The sequence below is a fragment of the Elephantulus edwardii genome, unplaced genomic scaffold, assembly GCF_000299155.1.
Source record: "Elephantulus edwardii isolate Elephantulus edwardi_28Jun2011 unplaced genomic scaffold, EleEdw1.0 scaffold00016, whole genome shotgun sequence".
NCBI lineage: Eukaryota > Metazoa > Chordata > Mammalia > Macroscelidea > Macroscelididae > Elephantulus > Elephantulus edwardii.
This window is the reverse complement of record NW_006399766.1, coordinates 12,646,943-12,656,287: the sequence shown is the minus strand read 5'-3', so window position 1 is coordinate 12,656,287 and position 9,345 is coordinate 12,646,943. Positions and strand designations below refer to the sequence as shown.

At 39.7% G+C, this 9,345-nt stretch overlaps 1 protein-coding gene across 1 annotated transcript in view; it reads left to right on the top strand.

Moving 5' to 3' along the window:
- Nucleotides 1-225: 225 nt before the first annotated feature.
- ENOX2 (ecto-NOX disulfide-thiol exchanger 2) overlaps nucleotides 226-9,345 on the top strand; it is a 210,546-nt gene continuing 201,426 nt past the window's right edge. The window contains exon 1 of the mRNA XM_006881795.1: nucleotides 226-352. The gene's annotated coding sequence lies outside the window, so the exon portion shown is untranslated. The remainder of the gene's footprint in view (nucleotides 353-9,345) is intronic.

Sequence of the window (9,345 nt, the reverse complement as noted above, 5' to 3'; positions counted from 1 at the left end):
TATAAAAGCTTACATTAAGTTCTGTACTTAATCAACAAGATTATTAAAATAATAGAAGTCAGCGAACAAGCTTTAAGAAATTCAGCTGTCTCTCGTAGACTCGCTCTGATGAATGAAGAGCCTTCCACTAGTGGCTCATGTAATAAAATTTCAAGACGACTCAAGTCCTTGATGGAGTCTGGATCTTGGCTTTGTTTTTCTTTCTTAGGATTGAACCAGCTGCCCTTTGACCCTGCTAGCAACAACGAACCCTTGCAGTTTGGTTGTGCCAGTGGCCCTCTGGTCACAGAAGGCCTCATTGAAAATGGAGGGGAATCAAGCAAGAAAAGAAAGAGAACAAATGCTCCTTCAGGTAAGCTAGGTCACAATACGCTCTTTGAAGCCAGTGTCGTTGAGTTCAATGAACATTTTCCCAGAAGCTAGTATGTGCTGTGCTCTGTGCTGGGACTTGTAGGAACTACAGAAATGAGAAAAGTAGTCCCCTGTCCTCCAGGAACTCGTTTTGGGATGTGGTTTTGTGCCATCAAGTCATGCTCAACTTGTTAGCATGTACACGAGTAACTCCAGTAATAAGACAGAGTTGCATCAGAGCTATAGGAAAAGTCTATTGGGAGCAATAGGAGGAACAGTTTCATTCTGCTTTGGGGATCCGGAAAGCTTCCTGGCAAAAGTATTGTTTTCCAGACTTGAGACAAGGAGATAGGAGGAAAGGACATGGATTCAGGCAGAAGAAATTGAGTGAATGTTTTCACTGGTTCTTTTTCTTTGCATCTAAATGTGGCAGGGTAACCTCATTGTTTATTTCCAATGCAAATAGCTACATATATTTGCTTCTCTCAAATCCTCTACCCTTTTCCTCCCAATGTATACTATAGCTGCATGTGTTTTACGCCCTGACAGCTCTCTTAGAAGAGCTGGTGAATGTAGATTTTTCTAAATCTTCTACAATAGCCAGCTGAAGTTTTAGCCTCCTCTGTCACTTCCTCCCTCCTTTGCCCCCACATCCCACTGGCCTGTTCTCATCTCAAATCTCTCCAAAAGGAATGAGAAAAAACTAGGGGAAACAAATCTTTACTGATCCCTTGATATTTTAAATGTCCTCTGTGTTGGTTGACTGTACTCTTGAAAAAAGAGCTGCTGGTATATAAAGACTGATCTGAAATTTAGAGATGGATCTGATAGAGATGGTTGGGTTTTAGCTTGGGTTTTGTTTTTCCATTATTACATTTACGTTCACATTCAGCTGTAATGTGGAGTGTGGATCTCTCTGTTTACATAAGGCAAGCTATTTCGATAGGAGGGTGGAAAACAAAATGTGATTTAAAAAAATCCCCTATCTGGAGCCCTCAAGGAAAGAGTGATTCTTAGAGAGCTGTATCTTCCACAGGCTTGAAAACCATACAATATATCCAATGAACTGAACTGAGTTCTAGTTCTGCCTCTATCTCTCTGTGACCTGGGATCAGTCACCTAATGAATAGCTTTAAATTTCACTTTCTTCGACTGTAAAGTAGAACTGATCTGAAAACCTTCCTCCTAGGATTGTTAGGCAAAACAAAATAGAATGATGTGGGTCAAGCACTAGTATAGTATCAGTACACAATCATTGCTAAATAAATAGTGCAAGTGGTTAAGCACTTGACTGCCTACCCAAAAGGTGAGAGCTCATGTCCACCCAGAGGTCCTTTGAAGCCTGGCAATCTGCTTCTGAAAAGTCACCGCCTTTGAAAATCCTGTGGGATGCCGTTCTGCTCTGAAACCCATGGGAATCAACTTGAGGTAACTGGGTTTTATTAGCAGTAGCAGCAGAATTCTTATTATATGGCAGTATTAGCAGCTTCGTCCTTGTAAGCATGAACACATTTTACGTGTTTAGGCTAACCATTATAGATAGAAATCATATGTACATACACACACACACACACATATGTATAAAACTAAACTGCCTTTTTAAGGCATAAATGTAACATAATGTGAGCTTTACTTGATCACTTAGAGGCATAATTGCAGTCATTAGTTGTATTGAGCCATAATGTTCAGTTGTTTTCAGGTTTACAAAGGAGTGATAGGCCTTTTCCCTCTGCACTAAATTGTCTTAGACTCATAATGTTTTTTTAGTTATTACAGCCATTTTTTATACGTGTCCTTTTTCCTTTCTGCAGCCGACAGTCACTTCAGGTCTCTCTCTATGTCTGTTCATGTAGCAGCCCTTCTTGTCTCCTTTTCTTCATAACTGATTGCAGTGAGGAAGTTGGTGTGTCAGAGAAGTTTGCTGAGCAAGAGTTAAATTAGCTGTAAGTGCGACGTACCATGGAGTGTGTACAGGAATTCAGTACATCAGAGTCACGATGTCCTTGTTGGCTGTTCTGAGACAGCTTACTGGTGTTTTGATTACTTACTAGTGTGTCCTTTGTGGTAAGTGTTGGGAAGTTTAGGGTAGCACATCCTGAACTGTAGCTAGCTCGAGTGGGTGAGGAAAGCAGTGTATGTAAGTCTGAACGGTGAACTCCCTTGTGAGCAAAGTAATTGCTACAAAGAAGAGATTTTAACAGCCCCTCTATGATTAACCACCCACCCCTGAGTCAGTTGTGACTCATGGCGACCTCATATGTGTCAGGGTTGAACTGTGCTTTGTAGAATCTTCAATAGCTGATTTCTCTGGAAGTAAATCTTCAAGTCTTTCTTCTGAAGAGCCTTTGAGTAGACCCAAACTTACTTCCTTTTTTTTTGTGAGCAGCTAGTGTTTTGACTGTTTACACCACCCAGGACTCCTAATCTGTAATTAATAGAATCAGTTTGCATTCAGATAACAAGTATGCTGTAAGGTTGTGTTGTATTTTTTTTTAAAATCTCTTTCATTTAAATAAAACTTTTTGTTTTATACTGGTTTACTTACAAAGTTCCTATACATTTGTTTTTCGCTCTGGATCCTTCGCATTGCCTTTACTCACCCTTCCCTCCACCCATCAAATTGGGTTACCCTGTGATTAACCATCCCCCTAACCCCACCTCTTCCCATCTTCTCCCCTCTGCTACCACCCTCCCCACCTTGGATCCTCACACATGGTCTACAATAAAGGTCTTATACAGTAGGCGGAATATACCCCATCTAGTTAAATTAACTCCCTTGCCATCTTATTCACTCTATTTACTCAGTGAATCCTTTCTTTGTAAGTCTTACAAAGTTAACTCTAGCCTAGACTAAGTTACCAAAATAAATTCAAATGATCTAGATTAATGAGATTTTACTGTACAAGAAGGCCCACAGGTTTTCAGGACTCGGTGAATCCAAAATCTACAAGTCATACAGCAGACTGAAGACTTCTCATGCCCCAAAAACAGGAAGTCAGGAGAGAGAGTAAGTGAGAGTGCTAGGGCTTTGCCAGAACATCCATTTACAAATTGGTTGCCCGCTATCCCTTCAAGGAAATTCCCCTTCCCACTGGTTAATACATCAAATCACAAAATGAATAATGGCAGAGTGTCTGCCAAACCACTGAGAATCATGATCTACCACTGCAACCACCTTGACCTCTTGGTTTCTTTTAGGGCTCTTAACAACTTCCCCTTTCTTTCTTTTTTATTGTGATTCAAATGAAAGTTTACAAAGAAATTGGTTTTTCATTCAGTCATGTATGCAGGTTCCATAATGTCTTTCCTATTCTAGATCTTTAGGAGCTTTACTCATAATGGCCATTCTTTTCAGATTGGCCTTCCTTTCGCCTATTCCAAAACAACATCTCCTGTCTTGAAGTTCCTTTACTTTCACCTTTACTGGCACTACACTTTGTAGTTTCTTCTTTTGTCTCCTTCAAATATCTTTTCTCCTGTAAATGCATGTATTATTATCCACACTTACAGATGAATAAATAAAGCTTAAATAAACGTATTCAGAGTTGAACATTTAGCAAATGGCCTGGTACCCTAAAGCATATTTCTAACAACTATACGATAGTTACTGTGTCTGTCGAAATAAAGAATATAGACACACAACTTAAAGGTATAGTAATGTCTAGTGGTCAACTCGAGAAGCTGCATTTTTATGAAAAGAATAGATTAGAATAAGGTGAGGCAGATTTGAATTTTATAATTGTTAGAATTTCTAGAATCTGTAAGATCCTAGTATGCCTTCTTTTTACCATTGCCTTCTGCTAACTCTCCTAAAGAAATCTTCAATTCAGCAAAGCAGGGCAGCTCGCTTTGTGCAGACCTTTCTTGATAACATGCTCATATTATTTCACCCACCTGACATGCCCTGCCCCTTCTTTCAACTTTCAAAATGCTGGTCCAAATCTAGTATATGCCCTACTTTCTCCAGGAAGCCTTCTGGTTCATCCTTACTTAGAAGTGATCCCTTCCTCTTCTGAAACCTCCTTTTCTGTTATATCCATACAAATCTCTTAACACTGACCCTCCACCACCTTGAATCATTAGTCATACGTTCATCTGTCATCTCTCCCTTCAGTCTTCAGTCTTATCATTAAGCAGAGATACAGTATCTTGCACATAATCATTGCTAAAGTAGTAGTTGCTGGTTAGTTATGTGTTTGTTTGAAGAAGTGCTTCCTTTCTGCTTTTCACAGCCTGTGCCATTGTGACACCCAGTCTGGAATTTTGTACAAAACTGAGCATTTGGTATTTGATGTTGATTAACTCACTACCTCGCTTGTCCTTAAGAAGTAGATTCTAGGCATTCTTGGGATTAGACCCTTAGAAAAGCCACAAATCAAATCTAGGTGCCTGTAAAAAGAATATTTGGACCTAATGGACCTGTGGCCTCTTTACCAAGTGAAATTTCATGAGCACCCAAGGGAAATGGATAAGAGGTGGATTTTGGATTGCCTCACACTTGTCTGGGAAATAGATCAAAACTTGTTGTGTGTGTATTTGGGCTGCTTTCCTGCTTTTATCTTAAGGTGAGCTCAGGATTCTTGAGAGTGTATTCGCTCTCCTCGGATTCCACCTTGTCCCCATGTCAGTTTTCCTTGGAGTTGCTGCAGCAGCACAGATTGTCCAAGATAGCAGTGACTCTTCTTATCCAGAGGATACTCTATGACAGAAAAGCAAACGATTACTAAGCCATTGTAAAATCCGAACATCGGGTTGCTTTCCCAAAGATACTAGTTGTGTCTTGGTTTGAGATCTACTTAGATTTGTAACAGTAAAGATATCAACCATCTCAACAAACATTTTTACTGAGATGGAAGAATCTGTGAATCATTAAGGCCAATTGGATGATGACTGAAATAGAATATATCGTTTTAGCAACATCATGATACACTCAAAGAAGGTATAAGAGTGTGAGGATTGTTATGCTCATTCATGTATTGGCATGTTTCCTTTTTTAATGTCTTCTCTCGAAGGCCTGTATTGAAAGATAAGTTTGTACTTAAATACATGATGCCCAATACAAAGAAATATTGCCAGAGTTCATGTGAATGGAAAGCAACTGTCAACCACTTTCCATTTTCAATAAGAAGAAATTCTAGGAGTTCAAGATCTCCAGGAAGACCTTTTGACTCAATAATAATTTGTATTGGTGTGGTAGTTCTTTATTTCTCTTAGTGTGTTTTCATACACATCACATTTTACAGATGAGGTACTGATAGCCAAAAAGGAGAAATAATTGTACCTAGGGTGCAGTAGAATCACTGAAAATCCTGCTAAGGTAAAGACTTCCAGGAAGTATCTGATCAAGTATATTGATTAAGATCCCTAATTCAGGTCACAAGGTTTACTTTTAGAATTTCTGGGAATCAGAATGAAGCTTGGCGATATAAAAGCCAGTGGACGAACAGTTCCAGTATTTCCAAGGCTAGATTTGTAGGAGAAAATGGATCTGCAGAGCAGCAAGGAAAGGCTTAATCAAACATATTGGTATAGGTTATCAGGAGAAGGTGTTTAAGCTCACTTAGGAGAGAAATAGAAAAATGGGATGAACATTCATCCTCGGGGTACTTTTGTTTCCTTACTTACCTAGAAGAAGGGTAGCGAACTAGGAAGGTTTTCGATGACGCTGTAGCCCTTTGATTTACCTCAAGTTCACAGGGCTTAGAGTTTTATTCCAAATGTGCTTTGATGTCTGAAAATGAAAGCATGGATTGTTTTTAAAGAGAGAGAATACCACCATTTTATATCTTGATGTGTGGTTTTTCTAGCATGTCAGCTGAATTATTATATTGCCCTCAGCAAGAAGAACCCATTGTTCCATCAGATAGGATTAAAACAAGAAAAAAGAATAGACTAATAGCCCTATTCAGTTTCTTTAGTCCTTTGGACATTTTTATCTGATTACAGTTTCAGAAAATAAAACTGTATCTTAACAACTAGAGGATTAAAAAAAAACACACAACACTCCAATACCCTAAACTAGCTTCTTTGTTTTCTCATGTCTCATAGAAACTCAGTGTGAAATATTTCATCTTCAAAAACTATGGAGGGGCTGAGGGAGGAGACAAGGGTGGCAGGAAAGAGACAGGCTAGAAAAATAACAAATGTATCTCTCCTAAGTTGCAACTAGAGGATAAAAAAAAAATTAAACTAGCTTCTTTGTGTCTCAGGTCTGATAGAAACTCAGTGTGAAATATTTCATCTTCAGGAACTATGGAGGGGCAGAGGGAGGAGAGAAGGATGGCAGGAAAGAGGGTAGAAAAGTAGCAGATAAATCTCTTAAGTTGCCTTCCAGCCTTTGGAATAATTTTAAATGATAGTATGATTTGATTGTCTTTAAATCTTTAGGACTCTTTTCCTCAGCAAACAAGAAGTGATCTGTAAATCAATCTCATATGTTGATAGTGGCGTTGAATCATAATATTCTAGAATTGTAGGGAACCTTGCCTACCTCCATCAGTTGCCGCACACTTTTTAAATTGACGACCGTGCTTAGAAACACATTTGCCGTCCTTTGCAGCAGCGGTTAAAGATGAAAATCCCCCAAAAAGGAATGGTCTCAACTCACCCAATCAATCATTGTCAAAATCCGAACTAGTTAATGCCAGGCCTACATAATCACCTCCAACTGGTTAGGACTATAGCATATGACTGCTTCATTTCTTTTGGAGACTGTGTATCTGGAAGTGCTGGCTTCTGCCTTGCCTTATTTACAGCACACTAATCCTCTGGTGGCTTAGTGGTAAAGAGGCTTAGAGGCTCTCAGAGGCTGCGCTGCAATCTCAAGGCTGGGCAGTCTCCTCTCATTCAGTTAACTGCCTCTGAAAACCCACGAGAGGGTCAGCTATGGGTCGGTTCCTACTCTGCAGTACATAACAGCAACAACACAATAGAGAGCTCTGTGGTAAAGATCCCAAAGACATACAGTTCAAATCCACCAGCTGCTCCATGGGAGAAAAATGGACAGTTTCCTCTCATGTAATTAAAATGCCTGTGAAAACTCACTGGAAGGTCAGTTATGAGTTGATACAGTTGGTACACAACAACAACAGCAACAACAACAGTCATTTCTGTGTTACTTGCCGCACAGAGGTGGCCTCTTCTATCCTGAGATCGAAAAGGAGGTTGAGACTGTGAAACACCTCTAAGGGGATTGCTTCTGTATAGCTGAAATCCAGTAGTAAAACAAATCATAAAAGAAGCTTTGTGGCAGCTGCTTACTCAACAGGGATCAGTTTGTGGCCTTCATCCCATTTCATCCTTAAGAGCACTTTAGTAGCCGCCTCTTGTGTTAATTAATGTGTGTTTGAGCTCTGGTACCTTAGTGATAAGGAGTTGCACTGCCAACCCAAAGGCAGGTGGTTCAAATCTACCAACTGTTCTGCAGAAGGAAGACAGGCAGTCTCTGCCTGTTCGGTTTATAGCCCTTGAAAACTCACTGGTTATGTTATGTGTTATGTGTTGTGTTGTGTTATGTGTTATTATGTTACGTTACGTTACGTTACGTACAATTGAGTCAAAACTGCCTCATAACTGACCCTCTCCAGAAGATTTTTCAGAAGCTGTAAATTGCTTGGGCAAAGATTGTCCATCTTTCTCCTGTAGAGGTGAATTCAAACTACATGCCTTTGGGTTGGCAGCACAACTCTTTACCACTAAGCCATCAGAACTTCCTGAAAATTCACTGGAGGATCAGTTATATCTTGGTTCCAATTTGACAAGTGTTATCTAGTGTAGCTATAGTGGAGATACCCTAAATCAATGGAGACATCTATAATGGAGATACCATAAATCAATGGATTTAACAAAAAAATGTAATCTCTCACAATTTAGAAAACCATGAGTCTAAATTCAGGGGACTGACTCCATGGAAAGGCTTTCTCACTTGGCGTCTCCTGGTTCTAGGATGTTCCCAGCACAAGCGGAGTCCAAAGAATGCACTCCATCCGCACTCTTTTTCGGTGGTACTGACGTCGTTCCCCTCTCTCTATTCTTATTAATAAGAGAAAGAGGCATACGTGAGCATGTAGTGGAAAGAGTCTTGAAGGCTGACTTTAGCCTCAGATTTACCACTTACTATTTTTTAAAATATTTTTGTATTATTTTGAGTGTGTGTGCCATCAAATCAGATCTGACTAGTACAGGAGGAGATTATCCCTCCTTCTCCAGCAGAGTATCTGGTGGATTTGAACTGTGTGCCTCTGGGACTGCAGTGCAGCTTCTTATCACTAGGCCACCAGAGCTCCCTGAATTTACCACTTATTATTAACCTCTGATCTTAGTAAGTCACATAAACCTTTTTAAACCCTTAATTTCCATATCTGTTTAATGGAAGAAAGAGATTTAAAACTATTATATATTACTTTTATGATAGCTGTTTATTAACTTTTAGGACCAAAAAACTGAAAAAAACATATAAAAGTCATGTGAAGAACAAAATAGGAGAGGTCAAACTAGGTTCAAGAATATGACTTGACCTTATGGGACTGGGTTAGTTCACACAGCATGATGCTCTTCAGTCCCTCCCAAGTTAGGTAGTAATTTACAAAATCATTGCTCCTGCGTGCTGCGTAGTATTCCATTGTGTGAATGTACCATAATTTCTCAATCCATTCCACTGTGGTGGGGCATCTGGACTGTTTTCATGTTCTTGCAATGGTGAATAGTGCTACTATGAATATTGGTGTATAAATCCCTGTTTGTGCTTCAGTTCTCGTTTTCACAGGGTGTATTCCAAGCAGTGCAATAGCTAGGTCATATGGAATTTCTATGTTCAGCACCAAACTGCCTTCCTGAGTGGTTGTACATTTTACAAACACCTATCTCGCCTCATCCTCTCCAGCATTTGTTACTTGTTGTCCTGTCTAAAAGTATTATTGTAGAATAAGTGTGAAGATCCAAGGGGCGGGGGAGGGTGGAAGCAGAGGAGTGAGGATGGGTGGGGGGGGTATTAAT